This window comes from Vipera berus (assembly GCF_964194415.1).
Source record: "Vipera berus genome assembly, chromosome: 10".
Taxonomy (NCBI): Eukaryota; Metazoa; Chordata; class Lepidosauria; order Squamata; family Viperidae; genus Vipera; species Vipera berus.
Genome location: NC_138213.1, coordinates 7,141,514 through 7,154,322, shown reverse-complemented (window position 1 = coordinate 7,154,322; position 12,809 = coordinate 7,141,514).

Below are 12,809 nucleotides of genomic sequence, written 5' to 3'. Positions count from 1 at the left end.
TATCACAATCTAGAGGCAGCAAAAAGCAAGGCACCCAAAAATAAGCTGTAATAATAATAAAGGGGAGGAAAAAAGAGCCACAAATAATAAGTGTTCCTTTCCGAAGACAACAGTCAAATCAAACCAATAGGACTCAGTCATTATGAATATGTATTTATGTACACCAGTGGGGATATTCATTACTTGAACATTTTCTTGGGAATAACAACTTGAAATTCATCACCTGCCCCCGGTATGTCATACATATTAACAAAGACAAATTTAAAACTCATTTGAATATTTTGCAATTTTTTTTTCTTTTAAGAAGACTTTTGTTTCAGAGATAATGGTTTGCGGGGGGGGGGAGGAAAGGGGGAGAGAAGGGCAAAGCACAGCGATGAGAGAGAGAATGAAAATTTATTTTTACTCCTAAGCCGTAGTGAGAGGGTCATTTCAGATTTCGGGAGAAGCCAAGAGATGTCAAAGGAGGGGATGTAAGGGAGAAGGTCACCCAAGATTTGCTGTTGCAGAGAGTCACAATGAAATGTCAACCAAACTCTCAGCACACACATGCCGGGCGCCCAGATCGCAGCTCACATTTCAACAGCGGTGGCTCTGCCTTAATGACAAGCAGGAAAAGGTGAGCAAGAAAGGGCAACGGTCCAGACACAGCTGATTTTTAGCATTGAACTGTTTGTATCTTTGCAACGGGCCAAATTTTAAAAAAAGCAAAATCTGTCTCAGTTTGGAATTGGTTCAGGGCCCTGCTGACTTCAGAGCTGGCTTGTTGATAGGGAAGTTCTGCATCAAAACCTGGAGATGGTCGTGCTTGGTGCAAGCATCATCTCACAATTCTGACAACTTCTCTTCCTGAGCATGCACCATTGCATCAAAGACACATCCAGAAATTTTCTTGCTTAGGAACACATTGCTTTGCCCTTGCCTTCTTCCTCTAGGTATTTTCCTTATATCCCTGTCTAGTCTACCCTTACAGAAATTCCTGGTGATTTTCAAACCCCAGGTCCTTAGACCAAAATCTGTATCCATCTATAAAGCTTACTCTAGGGCTTTAACAACTGGCTGGCTTTGTATAAATTATTAAACTAATAGCTTGTTTAGTTTGTACACATGACTAGGCTTGCCTAAGATATAAACCACATTTATGCACTGTGCCATAAAGCTGTGGCACCATGTGAGTTCAGACCCTACTTTGCAACTTAAACAAAGATCAGAAATGATGTTTATAGAGACAAGAACCCCTCCATTTCCCCCCTTTTTAGTTCTTATTGAAGGGAATTTTGCTTTAGAATTCCTTGTAATGGAGAGGAGAATATTGGAGGAATTCTTACTGGTGGAGCACAGAGTTCTTGCACTTATTTTCAGATCTGTTGGAAGCTGGCTGAGATTTTGTGTTTTTCGTTCTTTGGGGGCTTCTCTTGAGTTCCAAGGTAAGAGACCTTTTTTTTTTTTTTTGTGGGAGGCAGCGGCTGCAAAATCCATCGCACAATTGATTTTCCAAAAGGATCTAGTTAAGAGCTTTCAATTTGCCCACGGAAAAGGAAGCTTAGAAGGGATTGGTTTTTATTCCTGATACTGCATGTCTAAAATAATGGATGGCCACAACCAAAAAAGAAATTCAGAACTATATCTAAGATCCTGGATAGACTTCAAGAGAGAGATGCAATTTCTGCTCCCAAGCCATTTATAACTCTGAAAGCCAAGAAGCACTCTGAACTTGGCTCAGAAATGAATAAGGCCCGTACAGATTATAATGAATAGATTATTACTTTTAGTCAATTAGTTTATTCCCCCTCCTCCAAGTAGGCTTGACTAGAGAGTCTCTGTTCATTGAGGTTCTGTTTGAAGAGTTCAAGAAAAGAAAATATCACCACTTCACACGGCAGCTGTTTCAGTGGTTGACAATTCATACAGCCAGAAAATCCCTCATGATTCCTGAATCTACTCTCCCAGCAGCCTTCTGAACCCAGGGGATTTGCAGGATCATCTCTGAGAGCGTACCCAGCTAACTAACATGGCTGCACTCTAGATTGTATCTTGGTTAGCACCATCTCTGTGACTGACAGTGTTGACAGGTTGTCTCAATCCTACAGCAATTGAGCAAATATCTAGATCACAGCTTTATGGCAAGAAAAAAACATCCTTCAGGGTACACAAGAACAAAATCAAATTAAAAGATGGAGGAAGGAGACCATCAAGCAAGGAATAACATTAAAGGAGGACAGGATCTGACCTCCCTCATACAACTTCAAGGACCCTCAATAGGTTGAGGGTCAGAGTGCCTAAATGTAAAACCAATATGCTCAAGTGGAGGTAATAATAATAATAATAATAATAATAATAATAATAATAATAATAATAATAATAATAATAATAATAATAATAATAATAATAATAATAAGAAGAAGAAGAAGAAGAAGAAGAAGAAGAAGATGATGATGATGATGATGATGAAGAAGAAGAAGAAGAAGAAGAAGAAGAAGATGAAGAAGAAGAAGAAGAAGAAGAAGAAGAAGAAGAAGAAGAAGAAGAAGAAGAAGAAGAAGAAGAAGAAGAAGAAGAAGAAGAAGACGACTGTGGCAAAGGCAAGCAAGGGTAGTACCAATAGTAATAGGCACCTTGGGTGCAATCCCCAAACAATTGGAGCACCACATGAACACCATTGGCATTGACAAATTCACCATTAGTCAATTGCAAAAGGCGGCCTTATTAGGGACAGCTTCCATCCTGTGACGATATCTGTAACACCATCAAACATCCACATCTGCCTATCCCAGGTCCTTGATACATAGACAAAAATGTTAAATCCAGTCTGAACATCTGACTGACTATGCAATTATCAATAACAATAACAGAGTTGGAAGGGACCTCGGAGGTCTTCTAGTCCAAACCCCTGCTTAGGCAGGAAGCCCTATACCATTTCAGACAAATGGTTGTCCAATCTCTACTTAAAAACTTTCAGTGTTGGAGGATTCACTGCTTCTGGAGGCAGGTTGTTCCACTGGTTAGTTGTTCTCATTGTCAGGAAATTTCTCCTTAGTTCTAGGTTGCTTTTCTCTTTGGTTAGTTTTCATCTGTTGCTTCTTGTCCTGCCTTCAGGTGCCTTGGAGAATAGCTTGATCCCCTCTTCTTTGGGGCAGCCCCTGAGATATTGCAACCCTGCTATCATGTCAGCCATCGTCCTCCTCTTCATTAAAGTAGAGAGAAGGACTAGTGATGGCATGATAGCAGTCTTAGAGAATAGCAAGACACTCTGTGAATGTGGAGAGATGCAGAGTTCGGCCCATCTGCTGGTATGTCAGCTACTACCAGAAACATGTACCAATAATAACTTATTTTTGGCCAACGACAAAGCCAGGAAGTTGGCTTCATTCTGGAAGTTTGAAGTTTGATTAAACACAGATCTAGACAAGATCAAAGTTTGATCTTGACACAGAAGTGGCTCTCTAGAACTTCAGGCAGAGATGATCAGCCAGTAAAAATGCTTATACATAAGCACTAAGGTGGTTTCAACTTAGGGTCTTCTTATGCAAAGCATGTGCCCTCTTTTCAACAATGATCTTCTCCTGTTATCCTTCCTTTCACCTTTCTTCTCTTTGTGGCTTTTGCTAACTTTGAAATGTAGGGCATAAATCCCTCAAGGCAGAGGCCTGTTCCTTTTGTTGATGTTGCTCTGCAAAGCACCATGTGTGTACTGATTTATGTGATCTACAAAAATAAAAATAACCAACCGATTCATCGCAGGCCTCTTTTGGAAATGCAGCAAAAAAACACAAAAAAACAACCTCTCGCATCTACGCCTTTAAGTGTGCATTGACTAAAGAAGCGAGTGTTGGAGATTTCAATACCATTTCCATTTGCAGCTATTATTCCCTTTAGTCAAACTCTAAATGAGGGAATCAGAAAGACAAGTGTTCATCAAGCAAAGATCATGCTTTGACATTTCTCTAACTGCTTTACCGAATTTGACAACCCTTGGAGGCTCTGCTGCAGACGATGGAGCCATATAATAAGTATCGAACAAGGATGCTAAAACTCACACAGCAGTTTATTTCAATCAATATGCCTCCCTCCCTCGCTGACTTTATCTTTGAATGCCGAAGGGTCTGGTGTTGTGTTTGGCTTGGGCATCTTCTGACGTGAACAGCATTTTATAAATGTTGGCATTTGGCAACAAGGATTCTCTCGGCCCACGCAGACATGCCAGCTAGATGGAGACAGATACATTTTATTCTCCCACCCAAAACCTATTTTGATCTGGCTGTAGAGTCTAACCTTTCAAGACATTCACCTGTATGGGAGGTGAAAAGCATCCAGGCCCAGCAAATCAATATGGTTCTCCTACCACAAGACTTGAGAAGAAATAGGCCATCTGATAACTCCCAGATCTTTTGGGTTTCAGATCCCACCAACCCCTGTCTGCCTCAAGATGTAAATCAGACCAAGAGATCAAATCCACATTAAGAATGAAACTGCTTTTGTTAAGATAGGCTATACTAACAGAATCTTGCTGATCTGGTCTTGCTGGCCATTCTAGAGAAAAGAAGGACTAAGGGGGACATGATAGCAGTATTCCAGTATTTGAGGGGCTGCCATAAAGAAGAGGAGGTCAACCTATTTTCCAAAGCACCTGAAGGCAGGACAAGAAGCAACAGATGGAAACTAATGAAGGAGAGAAGCAACCTGGAATTAAAGAGGAACTTCTTGACAGTGAGGACAATTAACCAGTGGATCAGCTTGCCTTCAGAAGTTGTGGGTGCTCCAACACTGGGAATTTTTAAGAAGAGATTGGATAACCCTTTGTCTAAAATGGTATAGGGTCTCCTGTCTGAGCAGGGGTTGGACTAGAGGACCTCCAAGTTCCCTTCCAGCTCTATTCTGATTGATTGATTATGTTTTGTCTCTATCCTTTCTTATACTCATGAATTTGGGGGGGGAGGTTTCTGTGACATTTAGACGGACCTCCTTCAATCTTGCTTGGGTAATGGTCTCTCCGCCAGACAATGCGTATCATCTCTGGCACATTGCATTCCACTCCTGCGTACTGGTTACCAGTACTGACCAATATCATACTACCCCACCTCAGAAGCTCTCATTCGGCTAGGGGTCAAGGATGCTGAACAACAAGGCTCTCCCTATTCACCAGGACAATGCGCAGCCCATCACAAGATTGAAGTCCCATAGGCCAGCATGAAAAACAGCTAATTGCTTAACATCTACCTAGTTTAATCCCAAGAATGTCTGGAAAGAGGAATGGCCCAAGATCCCTTCTTGTGGCCTGACCATTAGTGATCCTTCTACCAAACCACCTGGTTTTGGCCTGCCTCATTTTGCCTGGTCAAAATTGAACAGAATTAGGTGTGATATTAGAAAAAGTGCTCTGTATCAGTGGGGATGGAAAGATTCCCCTTGTTACAATTGTGGTGCTGATATACGAACCATTAAACCTATTGCGCACGATTGCCCATGAAGAACTGCACGAAGCAATAGCAGAGGTGATCACCTGGATAGCTAAACTGGACATCCAGTTATGAGGCCACTGCATTACCACTGTAGAAGTTTTACTTATAATTATATACATTTGCTTCTCTTCTGTCATGTTGTCATCATATGCTAAATAATGATAATGGTCTCTCCCACTCTCTCTCTCTAATCTTCTTTTGCTACATTCCTCTCCAACTAGGTAGGGACTTTGCGGGCACACTAACTAACAATAAAAAAGTAAAGGAGCCGATCAAAGCAACCTTAATGATCACTGAAGAATAAATGATGGATGAATTAATTAAGAGCCGGGCACCCACAGACTTCAAAAAGTCTTCATTAGGTGGAGGTTCTACCCTGAAGAAGTTGCACACAAAAACATTGGAGGGACAACTCCATCACATTTTTCCAGGAGAGAACAATTATATAGCACTCCCCTGATTTAATTTTCTCTTGGCTACAGTCGTAGATGGTAGGAGAGCCCTTGGGGGGTGGGGGGTGGAAGTGGAGTGAGGAATATCTCAGAAGCCTCCAAGTAGGGATCTGGATTTGAATCCAAAATGTTCTGGACCACAATTCCCAGAGTTCCTTCCCTTGGGTCAGACAGCTATGGCTGACAGGAACTGAAGACCCCAATTTCTGTGAAGCGCTAGGGTGCCATTTTGCCTACTTCTCCCCGGTCCTTGTTATAGTAGAGCCTTCAAAAATACAGCCGTTCCCATTATAGTTAAATGTGATTAATTCCACGGTGTCAAGGCTTTGTAACAATCACATTCCTAGATGTTGAGGTAGGGTCTTTCTTTGCACTGGTGGTACAGTTGGAGGGTTGTGAGTGTGGCAAGGACTAGTTTCATGAAGAGAAGGACGTGGAGGGACATGATAGCACTGTTCCAATATCTCAGGGGCTGCCCCAAAGAAGAGGGAGTCGAGCTATTCTCCAAAGCGCCTAAAGGCAGGAGAAGAAGCAACAGATGGAAACGGATTGAGGAGAGAAGCAACCTGGAACTAAGGAGAAACTTCCTGACAGTTAGAACAATTAATCAGTGGAACAACCTACCTCCAGAAGCGGTGAATGCTCCAACACTGGAAGTTTTTAAGAAGAGACTGGACAGCCATTTGTCTGAAATGGCATAGGGTTTCCTGCCTGAGCAGGGGGTTGGACTAGATGACCTCCAAGCTCCCTTCCAGTTCTATTGTTGTTGTTGTTGTTGTTGTTGTTTGTTGTTGTTGTTGTTGTTGTTGTTGTTGTTGTTATTGTTATTATTATTATTATTATTATTATTATTATTATTATTATCCCTATGAGATAGGCATGGGCATGGTCAGTGAGAGTGGGCATCATCAGCCGTATAAGTGATTAGCTTTTCCCTCACAGTTTTCAGAACGTTCCTTCCTTCTCTGAGCAGGGAGGCCTCTTCCAAGCTAGGCCAAAGGCTGTATCCCGCCTCCTATTTTTATTTTCTCTGCTTGTCCTGTGGAAGGTCTGCCCTGGGGCAGTCTCAAAATAGTATGCCTGAAGCTCACGCAGAGGGCTTATTTTCTATTTAATTTAATTTTCTTTTCTCATTCAAGGAAGCTAAAGATAATAAAATCAGGTGAAGTACAGATGGTGGTATCTATTGGCATATTCCCCCCCCCCCCGGTATATGTTAGAACTTCAGGCTTTAAGGTGCCAATAACATTTTTCTTTTTCTTTTTCTGCATTATCTTTATTTTTGCCTGTAGTAATAGGCTAATTCAGCTACTCCTGTGCTAGAAAGATAATACGACGGAAAGAAGCCAGGAAAGGAGGAAAAAACTATAATTAAAAGTACAGGTAAAGGTTTACCTGTCAGTCTGACTTTAGGACATGATGCTCATCACCTTTTCTTGGCCAAGGGAACCAGCATTATTCCACGGTCATATCGGCAGTATGGCTATATACCAAAGGCCCACAGCAAGCTGTTACCTTCCCACCAGAGTGGTACCTATTCATCTACTCGCATTTGCATGCTTTCAAACTGCTACCACGTTTCCCTCCAAAATAAGAATGGGTCTTATATTAATTTTTGCTTCAAAAGACGCATTAGGTCTTGTTTTCTGGCTAGGTCTTATTTTGGGGGCTGACGATCTTAACTGAGGCTTATTTTTAGGGTGGGGCTTATATTACGAGCATCCTGAAAAATCAAGCTAGGGCTTATTTTCCGGGTGGGCCTTATTTTCAGGGAAACACGGCAGGTAGGCAGGAGTTGGGACAAGGAACAGGAGCTCACCCTGTTGCACAGCGCTCTGGTCTCAAACCCAGGCAGTCAGCTCTCCGAGCTCAGTTTCTTTAACCACGGAGCCATTGCGTCCCCCTCCCATAATTAAAGTTATGCCAATGGCTAATTATAACAGATCACGATTTCCATACTTTAATGTTTTCGTTATGTCCCTCTCAGTGACCTTCCTTAACATCAAATGGCCTGAGACATGCCAACTTTTCCATTTTATTAGTTCCCTCACCAGCTCAAAGTCTCTCCCATCAACCTTCCATGACATTAAAATCTGAGGAGAATCCACATCGGCTGCAGTAAAAAGAAAAGAAACGGCAAGAGGTGTTGAATGCTAACTAATTAACTTTGATGAACAGGAGGCAATTTTCTTTTTTCTTTCTTTCCCCCCCCCTCTCGTTTTTCAGAAAAGTACTGTTGTTCCAGGACCCCCCAGCCAGAATGATGACTAATCATTTAATCAGCGAAGGATTTAATGCCAAAAATGGTCAATTATAGTTAGGTGTAATCAGTTTACCAAGGCCTAAGCATTTCATGGTCACATACCGTGCTACAAATTAGAGTTACTTTCTGTATGAAAGTAATCAAGAATGTCTTGGTTTGTTTAATGTAGCCCGATCGCAGCAAGATTGAATTAGGGAGAATGGTAAGCATTTGGCCCAGTCAACGAGGAATAAACAAAATACAATCTCCACTAATGGAGTGGCCAAGGACTTGAATTATATCAAAAAGCATAGGTGCTTTGAACTGAATTGATTTCTTATCTCTCCTCCTCCTCCTCCTCCTTCCTCTTCCATGTCCATCGTTCCAAGTGAGAAATCAAATCTGATAATGTATTGTAGAGATCCAGTTTCATCTAGGGCAGTGATGGCAAACCTTTTGGAGACCGAGTGCCCAAACTGCAACCCAAAACCCACTTATGTATTGTCGGGTGCTGGGTGGGCGTGGTCCATTGGGTGGGCATGGCTGCGGTGGTAACGGCAGACTGGGTGGGACTAAAAAGTTCAATCAATCAATTCCAACTTTGCGAGATCTTTTTTTCCTAAAGTGAAAAGGTTTTATAAAACCCAGCTGAAGGCCTAGGACTGGGGTGACAGCGAGCGTGCCCACAGAGAGGGCTCTGCGTGCCACCTGTGGCACCCGTGCCATAGGTTCGCCACCACGGATCTAGGGTCTAAGGCACCAGACTAGATATGAAAAGACTGTGAGTTCTAGCCTTCCTTAAGCCCAGAGCCAGCTAGAAGACTTTGGGCCAAGCATTCTCTCTCTCAGCTCAAGGAAGAAGGCAATGGCAAACATCTTCAGAAACTCTGCTAGATAGATGAATCTTTTCTCTAGTATAAGTTAATATTACCCACAGTTCCTTATGCCTCCTTATTTTTTTTGGCACTGTGATCTTATGAAAAGTAATCTGGGAAAAAAATTACGTCCCTATTCAATTTCTAAACCAGCTTTCCATCCTTGTTCACATATGCTGTTTTCTTATACAGTTAGGATTGGGCGTAAAAATTCTGCCCAATCTCTAGATGGCAGGAAAGAGAATTTTCTTTATCCTTTTTCTGCCCTCTGTTGTTGTTATTGTTTTTCCAAATCCATATAGAAAACAGGGAGAAACAAAAAAGAAATATAAACCACATTTCCATTTCATATTACTAAACTTAACTGGTAGAGAAATTGTCGCCACCATCTTATTACTCCCTGATTTATTAACCCTACTCATGAAATGCATTTAGCTATTTCATTTACCCTTTTAAAAAAATCATTAATAAAACAAAATGCATGCAGAAAGAGAGAGAGAGCAGATGATTCTAGAGCAACCATCCTAAAAGGATTAGCACCACAGAGAAATGTATCAAAAAAATATGAAATTAACCTTCCATCATGATTCTTTTCAAAATTTTCACCTGAACATTGAGAGACTAGAAACAGCAAGAATTTGGTTTGCCAACCTTGATAGATCAACATTTAATTTTTCATTCAAGTCAGATGTGATATTGCCAATGATGAATGAATATTGTCTAGATTGTAACTCCAAGAGGGCCTGCAGTTATTTAGCCCCACTGAATAATATTATGGGAATCTCCTTGTGGATGTTAATTCTCCTATAAAATATGTCTTATATTGGAAGAATTGAAGATATTAGATTTATTACTGTTTGTTCAAAACAGAGGTTTTCCCACTGGGCTACAGTAATCAGTCTCTGAGAAAGTGAGGCATCACATTGTTGTGGAGAAATTAAAATAGTCATATCCAAGAAGTTCACTACGTAGCATCAGGAATTTCCCTCCCTGGATACAAAAAAAGTCAATTTTTAAAAACTAGAAAAAGCACTATTTTTAAGCATGAAATTTAACCCCAAATCTCATTCTGGCCTCCGTTTTTACATTTGGGTCAAAAAAAAAAATTCACCTCCTGGGCACAAAAATCCCTGACCCCGGCATCAGGAATTTTCTTCCCCAGACACCAAAAAAAGCTCAATTTTTAAAAACTATAAAAACCACCATTTTTAAGGACGAAATTCAACCCCGAATCTCATTCTGGTGTCCGTTTCTACATTTGGGTCAAAAGAAAATTGGTCTCCTGGGCACAAAAATCCCTGACCCAGGGATCAGGAATTTTCTTCCCTGGACACCAAATAAAGCTCGATTTTTAAAAACTATAAAAAAACACCATTTTTAAGGACAAAATTCAACCCCGAATCTCATTCTGGTGTTCGTTTTTACATTTGGGTGGAGGGGAAAAATTGCCTCCTGGGCACAAAAATCCCTGACCATATCACAAAAAAGATGTTGAGAGTTTGGGTAAAAAAATCAGAGTAGAGCAACTAAGATGATCAAAGCCCTGGAGACTAAAACATACAAAGAACTCCTGCAGGACTTGGGTTTGGCTAGTCTAAAGAACTGGATGACTGAGAAACTCCATAGAAGCACTAAACTATATTATATTGCTTGAGTTTGATGCAACTTGCTGGGATGGTAAAGCACAGTAACCTGTTTAAATATGATTTTGGATATAACACACTGTACAGGTAGGACTGAGTCCCAATCATGAGTACGAAAACCATGATGGAGCTACAGTTATTCCCATGACCCTAAGATAGGGGCTAAGACTTTTGTTATGTTGCTTTGCTACATCTTCTGGTCATCCACACAGTCACTATAGAGATCCTAGATGCTTAGTTTTGCATCCAGTTAGCTGTAGTTTTCACAGACTTTTATATTATTAAACTCCTTCATTCATCAGAGGGAGGGGAAAAAAGCAAGTGGAAAGGAGGAAGAAATGGAACAGTTAGCAAATACTTTATTCCTTTCTTTTATATCTGAATCAGAAATATCTTGTTGGTCTTTCTTCCCAAAGAAAGTACGAAAATTAGAACTGAACATTGGTGCCAAAGCTGCATTTCCACTTTTGATAAAAAAAAAGTCTCTGCCAGCTCGGTGCACCTGCCTAAAGTACATTATGCTCATGATCAGGAACTGGAGCTAATCCATTGTTTAATCCCATCCAGTTGAGAATTAAAAAGTAGAAACAAAATTATTAATTAAAAGGCAGTGGAGCAGCTATAATTTAATAACTCTAAGCCCCAAAGAAAACCCAAAGGAAAATGAAAAATTATTGCATGTCCTCAGTGGTACAACTTAAGCTTCTGAATATTTGGTTGTATCCATGTAATATTTAGGAGTGCTTCTTCAAACTAGGATGTTCTAAACACCTTGAGACTTCCACTATTTAATCATCATGGTCATCAGTGTAACTTTTTTAACAACCGTGAGACTTGATGGCCTTTATCAAAGCTGGTAGCTTATGCCACAGTTGATAAGAATGAATCATACCCATGAATTATGGACATAAACTGGTTTAATTGAACGTACCAATTTTGATATCAATCTGTCATGGAATATAATTCTGGCCCTGTATATAATTTCTAGCCCTAAACCCTCCTTTAGACCAGCAAACTCCAAAGAGTTTTCATGAGTAGGTCACCTCTCATGGAGCAGAGAATCCTGCTTTACAAGGGCTTTTACTTCTTCCCCAAATACAGAAATTTGCAATGTAGAGAAATATGAATAGAATTCTTATTCAAATCTTTTTTTTTACTCTATGTGTTACATGGGAGTGAGTTCTCCAAGCGAAGCACCATTTTAAACTATTGTTAGCTACCCAGAGTCATGAATTTTGAAAAGGCTGGCCATATATGCTTCATATGTGTATTGTTATTAAACCTAAATCTCTTCAACCTAGGTGGCCCAAAGTAAAATTCCCAGCTCTCCAGAATTTGAGCCATTGTCAGCCAACATAACTGGAAGGCATCCAATCAAAAAGAGTGCCCTGCTCATGTGATCCTTGTGTGAGTGAGCCATCTTTAAAAATGGGGAGGCTGTGCTTAACAATGGATGGAGCAATGTCCATGAAACCTACTATTGTGATCCTAAGAGGAATCTTACAGCTGGTGGTGGCTTTCAGGCTGCTCATCTCTTAAAGCATTCACACATTCAGACAAAGACCTGCTTAAAGCAACCAACACATCACAATTGCTAATTGGGAGCATTTATGTAAGAAAAATGGCAATGTAGAACAGGACAGAGAGAAAGTCCAGTTGAATGCAAATGTTGGCTGCTTCAGTAGACAGATACCAACACTCAAGAAGAAAGCAACAGGGTGCTTAGCAAATCTCCCAGACTGGAGCAGTTACATTCATTATTTCTCCTCTTCAGAGGTTTTCTTTGGGGATGGAGGCCACCATAACGTGAGTTGTCCCTAAACTATCGTGCCCATTCAGCCTCAGAGAGTGCCTCCCATCAGCAATACGTCCATTTCAGAGCTATTCAGTCTTAATTGGCTTTATTTACTACCTTCCCATGCATAGAGGATGAGAGACAGAAAACTCAACTTATCTTGATGTTCCCATCCCCAAACTCTTCATCTCAAGCAGCTAGCAATAGCAAAGGAGCCAGCTAGATTGTCTGCTTGATCCCTGGAAAAGAAAATGTTCTTTTTGTAAAAGAACAAGCTTCAGTGTAGCTGAAGCTGCCTTGACATTCTTTTCTCTGCATTGTTTCCCCACTTTTGCAAGCTCTG